This window comes from Schistocerca serialis, chromosome 4 (genome assembly GCF_023864345.2).
Source record: "Schistocerca serialis cubense isolate TAMUIC-IGC-003099 chromosome 4, iqSchSeri2.2, whole genome shotgun sequence".
In the NCBI taxonomy this organism is placed as follows: Eukaryota; Metazoa; Arthropoda; class Insecta; order Orthoptera; family Acrididae; genus Schistocerca; species Schistocerca serialis.
Window position 1 is genome coordinate 668,283,867 of NC_064641.1, and position 13,808 is coordinate 668,297,674.

A 13,808-nucleotide genomic window follows, 5' to 3' on the forward strand; every position below is an offset into this window, starting at 1 on the left:
ACTGGCCTCCAAGAATCCCTGACCTTACCCCCTGCGATTTTTTCTTATGGGGGTATGTTAAGGATATGGTGTTTCGGCCACCTCTCCCAGCCACCATTGATGATTTGAAACGAGAAATAACAGCAGCTATCCAAACTGTTACGCCTGATATGCTACAGAGAGTGTGGAACGAGTTGGAGTATCGGGTTGATATTGCTCGTGTGTCTGGAGGGGGCCATATTGAACATCTCTGAACTTGTTTTTGAGTGAAAAAAAACCTTTTTAAATACTCTTTGTAATGATGTATAACAGAAGGTTATATTATGTTTCTTTCATTAAATACACATTTTTAAAGTTGTGGTATTCTTTTTGAATCACCCTATATTTTGATAAATCGTAAGCGATTTTAAGAGGTTCCACGATATCCTCGAAGCTCCGCTCAGTTTTATTCAGGGACGTGATTTTCCTGTACAAGGTGAACAACTATGCTTCGCCGGTTTTTCCCCAACATTTGAGACTTAAATGAAGCAAATTGGTTAAACATGCATAATTTAATTTTCCATTCCTGGTCACTACTTTCTCCCATCTTTCTGGCAGTGTACGAATCCCGCGTCGAAAAAATTGTTCATCGTTTGAACCGATCCAATTTCTGACTTCTTCATGAGATCGAAGTGTTGGTCAGCCAGGCCATGCGCCATTGATCTAAACAGATGATAGTCAGAGGGATTAATGTCTGGAGAATACGGCGGGTGGGGCCGCGCGGGATTAGTCGAGCGGGGCGCTGCAATCATGGGCTGTGCGGCTGGCCCTGGCGGAGGTTCGAGTCCTCCCTCGGGCATGGGTGTGTGTGTTTGTCCTTAGGACAATTTAGGTTAAGTAGTGTGTAATCTTAGGGACTGATGACCTTAGCAGTCCCATAAGATTTCATACACATTTGAACATTTTGAATGGTGGGTGGGGTAGGACTTCCCATTTTCCAAATACGTTTTGACCTTTTTTTGCAACGTGGGGTCGAGCGTTGTCGTGCTGCAAATCACTTTATCGTGCCTCTCGCTGCATTGCTGCCGTCTGTCTTTAATGCTCTGCTCACACGCATTAATTACGTTCGATAACGAGCACCTGTGATTGTTTAACTGTTTTAACGCCTCATAGTACGCGACGCCGAGCTATTCCCACCAAATGCAGAACATGATTTTGGAGCCGTGAATATTCGGTTTGGCCGTCGACGTGGAAGCATGGCCGGGATATCCCCCTTATTTTTTGTGTTTAGGGTTATCGTAATGAACCCATTTTTCGCCCCCGGTTTCAATGCGATGCAGAAGTCCCTTCCGTTTTTGCCTCTGAAGCAACTGTTCACAAACACACAAACGCTGTTCAACGTTTATTGGTTTCAGCTCACTCGGGACCCTAGTTCCTTCTTTCTGAAACATGCCCATTTCCTTGAGACGTTTTGAAATGGCTTGCTGTGTCACTCCCACTAACCGTGCCAATTCTTGAGTTTGACACGAGGCTTCACTCAGCAATGTCTCCAATTCTGCACCTTCGAAAACATTCTATCTTCCACGACTAAGCTGGTCTTCTTGAAGCGCAGAAACCACTCACGACACGTTCTTTTACTAATAGCGTCCTTACCATACGTACTTGAGAGCATTCGATGAGACACAGCCGCTGTTTTCTTCATATTGAAACAAAACAGTATCACCTCCCGCAAATAACTAGGATTAGGCTCGTAAACTGACATTTTCAATCACGAACAACTTTATGATGCAGACACAAATCGACTAATGTTTGAATGAGGTTATGTTGACCGAGGTCCAAGCTAACTGCCTGACGTCTACGATCTGTTTCTTTCGACCGCTACTTACCGTTGTCACCACCTATTGGCAAACGGCGGAACCAAAGCTGTACACCTTGTAATTTTGCAGCCAAGAAATGTCTGGATAATGTAACATGTTACGAAAATTTACATTAGGCGCATTTCGTGTTTATATTAAGTTTGAGCCTGGTGTTCATTTTATTTACATAATTTGAACTTTCATAAACTTACCGCGTAGGCAACATTCTGTCTGGACAATCAAGACAGGGCTGCCAACTTTAACTGGAGCCAAAACTGGACAACTCAAAAATGTATTACTATTATTGTGTTACTGTTATTATTATTATTATTATATTACTGTTATTATTATTATTATTATTATTATCATTATTCACAACACATTACACAATATATACATTATAGCTGATACAACGGGAAGCATGCATTTATTTAACAAAATACCCACTGTTAACCTACGAATCCAGCAATTTCTAAGAGCTTCTAGTTTCTTTGCTAGTTATATTTTGAAGTTACACTTTCCTTTTCTTTTATTGCCTTTGATTGTGGCACCATACACAATCATTAACCCAGCTCCAGGGAGGTAGGGTGCCCTTCCCTATTCCTCCACTGGGGTAGTTCCTGTCTGGCGCGTCCAAGTCGCGGGGTGGTCATCCTACACTTCAGTAGGCTGGAGTGCTAGGATGGCTGAGTTCAGGCAGGGACCCAATCCCGTGGGGTATTTCCCAGAACGCATGCCCAGGGTTGCGGGTGAGGAGCTTAATGGCAGCGAAGGCGGAGAGCAAGACTTCAGAATGGCGAAGCTGGCAGATGAGGCAGCCCTCCTTTCCAGGGATTAAATGAGAAGGGAGGAGAAACTCCAAAGGCTAAGAGAGACAACCGAACAGAAAATCCTTTCTTGCGTTAGGCCTAGCAAGCCAGTAGGAAAGTCTTCGTATATTTCTTTCAAAACACCGACGAGCTTCGGAATGAACTACTCAGGATTTAACCCCACTGTTTCCTCATGTACTGATGCGAATGATGGAAGACCTGATGATATTCTCAGTACAAGAAGATGAAACCAATGGACAAAAAAATAACCTAAATATTGGCACCCTTAATATATTAACCTTCAGTGGTAAAATGGAAGAAATGACAGATGTATTAATAGAGAGAAAGTAAGATACTCTGGGATTAGGCGAAACGAAATGGATGGGAAAAGATGAGAAGGATTTGAGAGGAGGAGGAAAACTGTACTGGAATGGGAATAACAGGTTTGGAAGAAATGGTGTGGCAGTGATGGTGAATAAGAATGTAGAAAGCTGTATTGAGAGTGTTAGATATATATCGACAGGATGATAATCTTAAAGCTAAAATTACAATAAGAAACACTTAAAGTTATCCAGATTTATGCACCGCAAGTGGAATGTAGCGAAGAAGAGAAGATGGACTTTGAAAGTGAATTGGAGTACCATATAGAAAATGGTAATATAGTGATGGGAGATTTTGATGCACAGGTAGGCAAAGACAGAAAGGGATTTGAGTAAGTATTGGGATGTTTTGGATATGGAGGTAGAAATGACGAAGGGGAAAGACTCCTGGATTTGTGCCAGAGAAATGGAATGAAAGTAGCAAACAGCTGGTTTATGAAGAGTGAAAATCATGTTATCACCCCGATACGGCTGGAATGGAAGAACCAAGAGTGTAATTGATTATATTCTAGGAGATATGGAATGGGCAGAGAAAGCAAGAAATGTGAAGGTAATTCCAAGTGTGAGTGCAGATGGAGACCATAGATTACTGATGGGACAATGGAAAATAGATCAGTGTGTGAAAAATAGAAAAGAGATGAAAGTGATGAGGAAACTGAAGGAGAGTGAAAGTGCTGAGAAGTATAGAGAATTAATCACACAAAATTTTCCAAAAGAAGTTTTTTGCTATGTAGAAAAACAATGAAGTTTATTCAAGGACACTTTAGTCGAAGCAACACAAAAAGTATGTGGTAGAACATCTAGAAAGGAAAAAGTAAGACAGGCAAGTTTGTGGGATGATACCACAATCCAAGCAGTTAAAAGAAAAAATGGAGAGTGGAGAAAGTGGTGGAAAACTGAAAACGACGTGGACCATAAAATATACTTAGAGGAAAAGAAGAAGTGCAAAGAAATAGTGGAAACACCAAAGAAAAAGCATAGGGATAATTAAAAAAAAACTTGAAGAAGATGTGAAGAGCAATAAGAAAATGTTCTATAAAATGATGGAAATAACAGGAAGGCTTCTGAAGTACCAGTAAAGATGGAAACAGCGGATGGTACAGTGATTGAAGATCCAGGGAATATAGAAGATCTCTGGAGAGAACATTTTAAGAAACTGTTAAACGTTGAAGAGCAGGTACACGAGGAAACAACAAATAATGGTGAAACTGAGAGAAGTTGGGAAGCAGAGTTAGGACAAATTACACAGGAAGAAATGGAAACAGCTGTGAAGAAGATGAATGGGGGGGAAAGCCTCAGGACCTGATTGAAGTATCAGTGGACATGTTAAAAGCAGCAGGTCCTGTGGGAATGCAGTGGCTATACAGAGTACTGTCTAGTGTGTGGAGAAATAGTACAATACCTGACGATTGGAAAATTGGTTCAAATGGCTCTGAGCACTATGGGACTTAACTTCTGAGGTCATCAGTCCCCTATGATTTAGGACTATTTAAACCTAACTAACCTAAGGACATCACACACATCCATGCCCGAGGCAGGATCCGAAACTGCGACCGCGATTGGAAAAGAGGAGACATTGTTCCCATCTTCAAAAAAGGCAATAAAAGACTTTGTAAAAACTACAGAGGAATAAGCCTTATGAGTCATACAGCCAAGATTTTTGAAAGAATTTTACCAAATCGAACAAGTGAAAAGATAGAAAAAGTGCTGAGTGAAGAACAGCATGGGTTTAGGAAAGGAAGAAGCACGATCGATGTGTTATTTTCTATCCGTCAACTGATGGGAAAAGTGGGAAGTATAACAAAAGGGTGATAATGGTTTTTATAGACATAGAAAAGGCATATGACTCAGCTGACAGGGTAAGACTCTGGGAAGAAATGAAGAAGATAGGTGTAGAAGATGGATACATTAATGTAATAAAGACAATGTACAGAGGACACAATTGTAGAATTAGAACTCCATTGGAAACTCTGAATACTTCGAAATAAGACAAGAACTTGAACTAGGAAGTATTCTATCTCCTGCACTTTTTAATACTGTGATAGAAGGAATGAATAGGGCAGCTAAAGGTACAGTAACAGAAAAAGACAAAAATATGATTTTTCCAGATGATATGGTAATTTGGGGCGATAAAGAGGTAGATTTACAGTTACCACTTGATGCGTGGAAGGAAATAATGAAAAGGTATGGATTGAAAATAAATAAAGATAAGAGTGAAGTAATGGTATCTGGAAGAGACAAACGGATCAACAGGAATATTACTTTGAATGGAGAACCCCTCAAAATGGTAGACGGTGTCACTTATTTAAGGTGTGATATATCTAGTGATGGAAGAATAACGAACGAAATTAATAGGAGGTTACAGACGGGAGGCAATTTATATCAAACAATAAAAGACCTGGTTTGGAATAAGGAAGTTTCAGAAAAAGCAAAACTCCCTATGTATAAGAGTTATTACCTCCCCATTGTCATCTACTGAGAAAAAAGGACAATGACAGAAAGGGACTGGAGCAGAGTGCAAGCAGGGGAAATAAAATTTCTCAGAGCAGTTAAGGGAAAAACATGAATGGACAGAGTAAGGAATGTAGATATTAGAAAGGACCTTAAACAAGAAACTATGAGAGAAGGAATCGAAAAAAAAGAGATTAAGATGGTATGGGCATGTTAAGAGTATGCTTGGGCAGAGGCTTCCCAAAATTATGGAAGAACTGAAGATGGATGGAAAAAGACCTAGAGGGCGCCCAAGAACATGGTGGAAAACTTGAGTGCGAATATCTGTGGAAAGGAGAGGCGTGACATGGCAGCAAGTGGAGGACGAAAAGTGGTGGGAGAACCGTGCCAAATGGAGAGGACGCGTGAGCACCCAAACACGGCAGTAGCTGGAGTGCGATCCGGATACAACTACTTCTTTTCTTACTTCACAGCTTTAACAAGTTCTTCTCCGTTGTCGGATTTCACACATTTAGCTAATTCATACCGTAGTTAAAATTCACAAATAGTTTGGCTTTCACCATTTCCACTTTAAGTCTGTTTCTTTCATTGCTCCAGATATTAAGCATCACACTGAAAATGCGCTTTACAGACTCACTGGACGGTGGCACTGCTAGCACATGCTGAACAACTTTCAGTAAGTTATGTGCTTTGCATCTCGTAAAAAATGTCACCCACTTCTTTGAAATGTGGGAGTCTGGTAAGCTCTTAATGAATGGAAAGACGTCATTCAGTGCACTTATTTGAGAAAATAGTTCATCGCCGTTTGTATTTATATTGGTTTTATCTATGTTTCTTCACGTTCTTCCCTTTTAAGGGACCCTTCAAGATTTAACTGAGAGCTAAGCTTGAAAACTGAATCTTCGCTGAAGTCAAAATACTTTCCTAGATATTCCAAAAACCTACTATCGACTTACTGAGCTTCTCTGACAAATTTTGCCTGTTCATACTGCAGAAATTTTTTCAGCTCTTCAATACCTTGAATCCGAAGAAAATACTTCTTCGTCTATTAGCAATTTCTGTACACAATTGGCCGGCCGAAGTGGCCGTGCGGTTAAAGGCGCTGCAGCCTGGAACCGCAAGACCGCTGCGGTCGCAGGTTCGAATCCTGCCTCGGGCGTGGATGTTTGTGATGTCCTTAGGTTAGTTAGGTTTAACTAGTTCTAAGTTCTAGGGGACTAATGACCTCAGCAGTTGAGTCCCATAGTGCTCAGAGCCATTTGAACCATTTGTACACAATTTCGGGAATACAGAATATAGTTCAGTTTTCTGTATACAATCGCTTTCCACGTGTTTTGTGGTTGTATTAAATAAATGAGTAACATTGTGGACAAAATAAATGTAAATCTCTGGGAGTCTTACTTCATCGTCCACTTCACTGTCGTTTTCATGGGCTACGAATGTCCAAATAAATTTGACTATATTATCTTCACCCTGGCTTAGAAATCAAGACTTCAACAATGGCGACTTCTGGAACAATCTGTCTACAGTAGAAGAAGAGTCAAAACGCGTGGAGCAACATGCCAGAGTAGTGTGGAGTACCCTGACTGCAGGAACTCTAAAAAGTTCTTCAGCTCACTTACCTCCTTCGCCCTTAACCACTAACGATTCAGCATTGTATGACAGTAGTTTTAGTGCATATTTCGCAGTATTGTGCATTATTTGCATATGACAGTGTCCTGCAATAAAATGTAGTGCTACGAACATTTTTGCAACTCCATGAAAACAGACTCGTTTTCCCCTTATTGACGGAACAGTTGTCTGTACCATAAGCAACTATTTGAGATCCTGAAAGACCACTCTTAATGGGGCTCTTTTTAAGTTTCTTGGATATAGAAGTTGTTTCGTCAGCATTTTCGTAAAAATCTGTAACAGCTGAAGTCGTTCCGATTTCTTGCTCAAAGTACCGGATAGGAACTGGAAACAATTTCATATTTCCTTCACTAGAAGAATCACATGCAATCGAGAATAGAGTTGTACCAACTATTTTCAGAATTTATTGCAGAGAATGTGGAATACATTCTCTACTATACCTTCAGCTTTAGTCCGTCCACAGTGAATTCCGGATGATAGTTCCGAATCCTGAAACAAAAACTGAGACAGGAGTGCATTTACACCGGCTTGCTAAAGATAACTATGATAATGTTTCATCCCATGATATGTTAATATTAGTTCCGCTGCTGACACTTCCTCTTCGCACTAGTTCGCGCTGGCACGAAATATCTTTGAACAGCCGAGTTTCTTAAAAATTCCACACCTCATCAATATGAGTATTGGTACTAGCATGATGCTTTACCACTTTCATGGGGTCGTATTTCACTGTAAAAATTTACACGGCACGTTTTGCAATATCGGGTGTATTCATCTTCTTTCTTAAGCCACCCGAAAATTTGTTTCCTGTAGCTATTTGTCACCACGGCGCTATTCTTTAGAGTGCTGCTTTTGAGAAGCTCACTATATTACGCTGTTTTTTTTTTTTTTTTTTTTTTTCATCCGTCTACTGACTGGTTTGATGCGGCCCGCCACGAATTCCTTTCCTGTGCTAACCTCTTCATCTCAGAGTAGCACTTGCAACCTACGTCCTCAATTATTTGCTTGACGTATTCCAATCTCTGTCTTCCTCTACAGTTTTTGCCCTCTACAGCTCCCGCTAGTACCATGGAAGTCATTCCCTCATGTCTCAGCAGATGTCCTATCATCCTGTCCCTTCTCCTTATCGATGTTTTCCTCATATTCCTTTCCTCTCCGATTGTGCGTAGAACCTCCTCATTCCTTACCTTATCAGTCCACCTAATTTTCAACATTCGTCTATAGCACCACATCTCAAATGCTTCGATTCTCTTCTGTTCCGGTTTTCCCACAGTCCATGTTTCACTACCATACAATGCTGTACTCCAGACGTACATCCTCAGAAATTTCTTCCTCAAATTAAGGCCGGTATTTGATATTAGTAGACTTCTCTTGGCCAGAAATGCCTTTTTTGCCATAGCGAGTCTGCTTTTGATGTCCTCGTTGCTCCGTCCGTCATTGGTTATTTTACTGCCTAGGTAGCAGAATTCCTTAACTTCATTGACTTCGTGACCATCAATCCTGATGTTAAGTTTCTCGCTGTTCTCATTTCTACTGCTTCTCATTACCTTCGTATTTCTCCGATTTACTCTAAAACCATACTGTGTACTCATTAGACTGTTCATTCCGTTGAGCAGATCATTTAATTCTTCTTCACTTTCACTCAGGATAGCAATGTCATCAGCGAATCGTATCATTGATATCCTTTCACCTTGTATTTTAATTCCACTCTTGAACCTTTCTTTTATTTCTATCATTGCTTCCTCGATGTACAGATTGAAGAGTAGGGGCGAAAGGCTACAGCCTTGTCTTACACCCTTCTTAATACGAGCACTTCGTTCTTGATCGTTCACTCTTTTATTATTCCTTCTTGGTTGTTGTACATATTGTATATGACCCGTCTCTCCCTATAGCTTACCCCTACTTTTTCAGAATCTCGAACAGCTTGCACGATTTTATATTGTCGAACGCTTTTTCCAGGTCGACAAATCCTATGAAAGTGTCTTGATTTTTCTTTAGCCTTCCTTCCATTATTAGCCGTAACGTCAGAATTGCCTCTCTCGTCCCTTTACTTTTCCTAAAGCCAAACTGATCTTCACCTAGCGCATTCTCAATTTTCTTTTCCATTCTTATGTATATTATTCTTGTAAGCAGCTTCGATGCATGAGCTGTTAAGCTGATTGTGCGATAATTCTCACATGTCAGCTCTTGCCGTCTTCGGAATTGTGTGGATGATGCTTTTCCGAAAGTCAGATGGTATATCGCCAGACTCATATATTCTACACACCAACGTGAATAGTCGTTTTGTTGCCACTTCCCCCAATGATTTTAGAAATTCTGATGGAATGTTATCTATCCCTTCTGCCTTATTTGACCATAAGTCCTCCAAAGCTCTTTTAAATTCCGATTCTAATACTGGATCCCCTATCTCTTCTAAATCGACTCCTGTTTCTTCTTCTATCACACCAGACAAATGTTCACCCTCATAGAGGCTTTCAATGTATTCTTTCCACCTATCTGCTCTCTCCTCTGCATTTAACAGTGGAATTCCCGTTGCACTCTTAATGTTACCACCGTTGCTTTTAATGTCACCAAAGGTTGTTTTGACTTTCCTGTATGCTGAGTCTGTCCTTCCGACAATCATATCTTTTTCGATGTCTTCACATTTTTCCTGCAGCCATTTCGTCTTAGCTTCCCTGTACTTCCCATTTATTTCATTCCTCAGCGACTTGTATTTCTGTATTCCTGATTTTCCCGGAACATGTTTGTACTTCCTCTTTTCATCAATCAACTGAAGTATTTCTTTTGTTACCCATGGTTTCTTCGCAGCTACCTTCTTTGTACGTATGTTTTCCTTCCCAACATACACGTATATACATATATATACACGTATATATCAGTCACTACAGTGTCATTCTTAAAGACTTCAATTTTAAACCTAACGTATGCTGTGAGCGGTTCACTTGATACAGCCACGACCAAGTACTTCACTACCTGATCAGCCTTGCCCAACAAAGGGTACACTTGGCGCGTTAATTTGTTCGATAGCGGTATTCCCTTTAAAATTAGTAGGTCTCCATTGCAAAGCACTGCTAATACAATCAGAATTCGATATTGTCACAGCTTATTTTGTTTTTTTGTCGCTATATAATGTAAATGTGCAGAACAACGAACAGACGTAAATTAATATTGTAACTCTGCTTTGTTGTCCACTTGTAAGTGACATGCAGATGTCGTAAGAAAATATAATCTATTATTGGCTTGTCTTTCCTATTTCGTTCTTTTTGGAGTGGTCCTCAAATGACTTTACCACAATGGACGACAATGGGACTGCAGTGTAATAAAAATACAAATCCTCTTTCACACGGCTTGTTGAAGAAATGAACACGCCGACTTACATTAAAATACATTGGAATTCGTTGTGACATAGCCACAATGCTCCAATTTGCCACGCAGTCTGATACAAAATATTCTAGAAAATATTCAAATGAAAGTATAATAAAATTTAGAAGTTTAATCGACTTCATTTTCATTATTTGTCTTGTGTAAAATCTTTTTTAAATAGTAAAATTAGTAAATATAAATTGAGCCTAATTTAAGGGGACTCAAAACCGAACATTTGACATCCAGTCGGTACGTTCAACGTCACACCACAGTTTTAATTTAAAAACCGTACTGTTCGATCTAAGACCAGACAGTTGTCACCGAGCGAGGTGGCGCAGTGGTTAGCACACTGGACTCGCATTCGGGAGGACGACGGTTCAATCCCGTCTCCAGCCATCCTGATTTAGGTTTTCCGTGATTTCCCTAAATCGTTTCAGGCAAATGCCGGGATGGTTCCTTTGAAAGGGGACGGCCGATTTTCTTCCCAATCCTTCCCTAACCCGAGCTTGCGCTCCGTCTCTAATGACCTCGTTGTCGACGGGACGTTAAACACTAACCACCACCACCACCACCACCACAGTTGTCAACCTTGAATAAAGTCTGTATTGCACAGTTGGGACTAGTCTTCGCTCGGCGCAGGCGCGATAAACACTTCGACGGTACCGGCGTAAAATGGATAACCTGCTCGCATGATAACGTTTATATGGAATGCCTTGCAGGACCTTCAAAGGACATCCCTCTATCACGCACACAAACCACAGCCAGCCAGCTGCTTACAGGATGAAGTCTGGGTAAGTGTAACGTTCACCTTCTTCTTATGCGTCTGTGTCAGCGAAATGTTCAGATTACACATAGGAAAGCTTGCCAAACACAGGATTTCACTTTCACTTCGCGCATTTCGTAGATTATCGACGTCAGTTACATTCACGTACTGGTACTTTTTTTTAAACACATTGTAACTTCATTGAAACTTAAGTCAAGAGTTTATAACTCAATGTTTTGTCACTTACATTACACAGTTTAAGATGCATCTCATCTCTGCGGATCTCGCTATTAGTCATAAAATTATACATGTTTTTATCGTATTTACATACAGAAGTCAGTACTGACTTTCAAATCAATGTTCAGGTCAGGTTAAGCAGATTTTCCTTTAAAATTTTCTATTATTCAGATTCATCATTATTCATGGCTTGGGCAACAAGCATTCCGTATGCCACGAAGTAAAAGTCTTCGCACACAGCAGACCAAAGACGTGGCTATTTGCGAAAATACACGTAAAGCAAACCGAAAATAGAGAATAGCTCCAAATAAGAAGCACTGTATCTTCGCAAATGAATATGTACAATTTCGTACAGAAAAAATCGTGCGTCACTCTTTCTTTAAATGAATCAGTGTCTAATCTAAGCTCAAGGATTTCATTTTTCAAATATAGATTGGTAGAACGTTGTACAATTACACCTTAAGATACTGATTCCATCAGAAATATTTACATTTCACTGTTAATGCTCTTCTTGAGCTCATACTAGTTTCAGTTAGTTCAACGTCATGGTTAGGTGACCATTCCTTTGCATAATAGAACTTAAAGACTAATACGTACACATACTTATGCTAACTGTCCACTAGTGAATAAATAGTAATCACGCGAAAAAGTGAGAATTACTTACTAGACTTTGCCTGAAGAAAACAAGCGTCCTTTCATAAATACACTTTTCAGCTTGGTACCTCAATGTTCTTCATCTCAGTTTTCTGTTAATTTCACGCTTAAACGCGCTGCACCAACAGTAAGATGAAACGTAAAGTAATTTTGTTACAAACGTAGTATATCATGAAACGATTCACAAGAGGTCTACTTCTGTAGTATTTTGTTCAATAAATAGAAGCAGTACTCGCCAGAGTCAACAAAATCTGCACGTATTGTACCAGAATTATTGTAAGTAGTGATCGATTTTTTTATTTCTCTTACACATATTTGATTACTCTAAGAGTTTATAGTATAAAACGTTGGTTTCGTTGTTAGTTTACTTCAGTTTTCACACATGCTACGTGCAAAAAAAAAAAAAAAAAGAAATGCGTCTAATGCCGACTTGACGAAAATAAAGTCCTTTAATTTTACCAGATTTAGAAAAAGCCAAAAGATAACTACCTAGTTGGTATGTTGACTATTCGATAGAGTCGTGTATACAGGTCGTTTGCAAATCCGCGTTACAAGCATCTAGTATTGTAGAGGAATGTGAGGACATACTATTTTGATTAGGAGCCCGTGTCTGCAAACGTCGCCTAACGATGTTACAAGGCATCGAGCTTATAGCCGCTGGCGCCTGTAAATGCATTTACACTGATGAACCAAAACATTAGGAGCACCTGCTTAATAGCTTGTTTGTCCATCTTTGGAACGAAATACGTAACTGATTCTGCGTATCAGGTATCCGACAGTTTGTTGGTATGGTTTTGGAGGTATGTGGCATTAGATTTCTATGCACAGGTCATGTAATCCGCGTGAATAATTGGCTGCTGATTTGCGTACGCGGTGATGGTGACCGATAGCGACCCGGATGGGTTCCATAGGATTTAAATCAGGCGAACTTGGCGGCCGAGACTTCAACGTAATTTCATTATAATGCTCCTCAATCCACTCTAGCACGGTTCTGGCTCTGAGAACGGACATTTATACTGCTGGAAGATGACATCGCCGTCGTGGGAGACATTGAACATGAAGGGATGCAGGTGGTTCGCAGCTATCAGCGTGTCGTCGATTATTACCACAGGTCCCACGCAAACGCAGGAGAACGTCTCCCATAGCATAATACTGCTCCCACCAGCCTGCAGCCGTGGTGCGCCAAATGTTTCGAGACGCCGTTCACCTTTCGAGACGACAATCGACCAAAAAATGTGATTCACCAAAGAGCCGACTCGTTTCCATTGATAAGCGGTCGAATCCCGATGGTCTCCTGCCCACTGCAGTCATGATTGACGATGTCGTTGGATCAGCATGTGAGTACGCACGGGTGATCTGCTGCGGAGCTCCATATTCAACGATGTATAAACAGTGTGCTCCGAACCACTTGTGCGTGCGAGAGCACTGTACTCTTTAGGCAGAGTTGCCACAGATCACCGTCTATCCTACTTTACAGAGCAGAGAAGCCTCCGAACCCCGTTCTGTGGAGAATCGTGGACGTCCAACCATTTAGCACCTAGTGTTAGTTTCACTACCTCTTTCCGTAGCTGCTCACGACAATAGCAGTTGATCATTCTACGAGCTTCTCCGTTTTCAAGATGTTCGATCACAGGCTCCGCGTAATAATAATCTGCCCTTTGTCAAAGTCGCTTGTCTCAATGGATTTCGCCATTTGTAACCCATATCT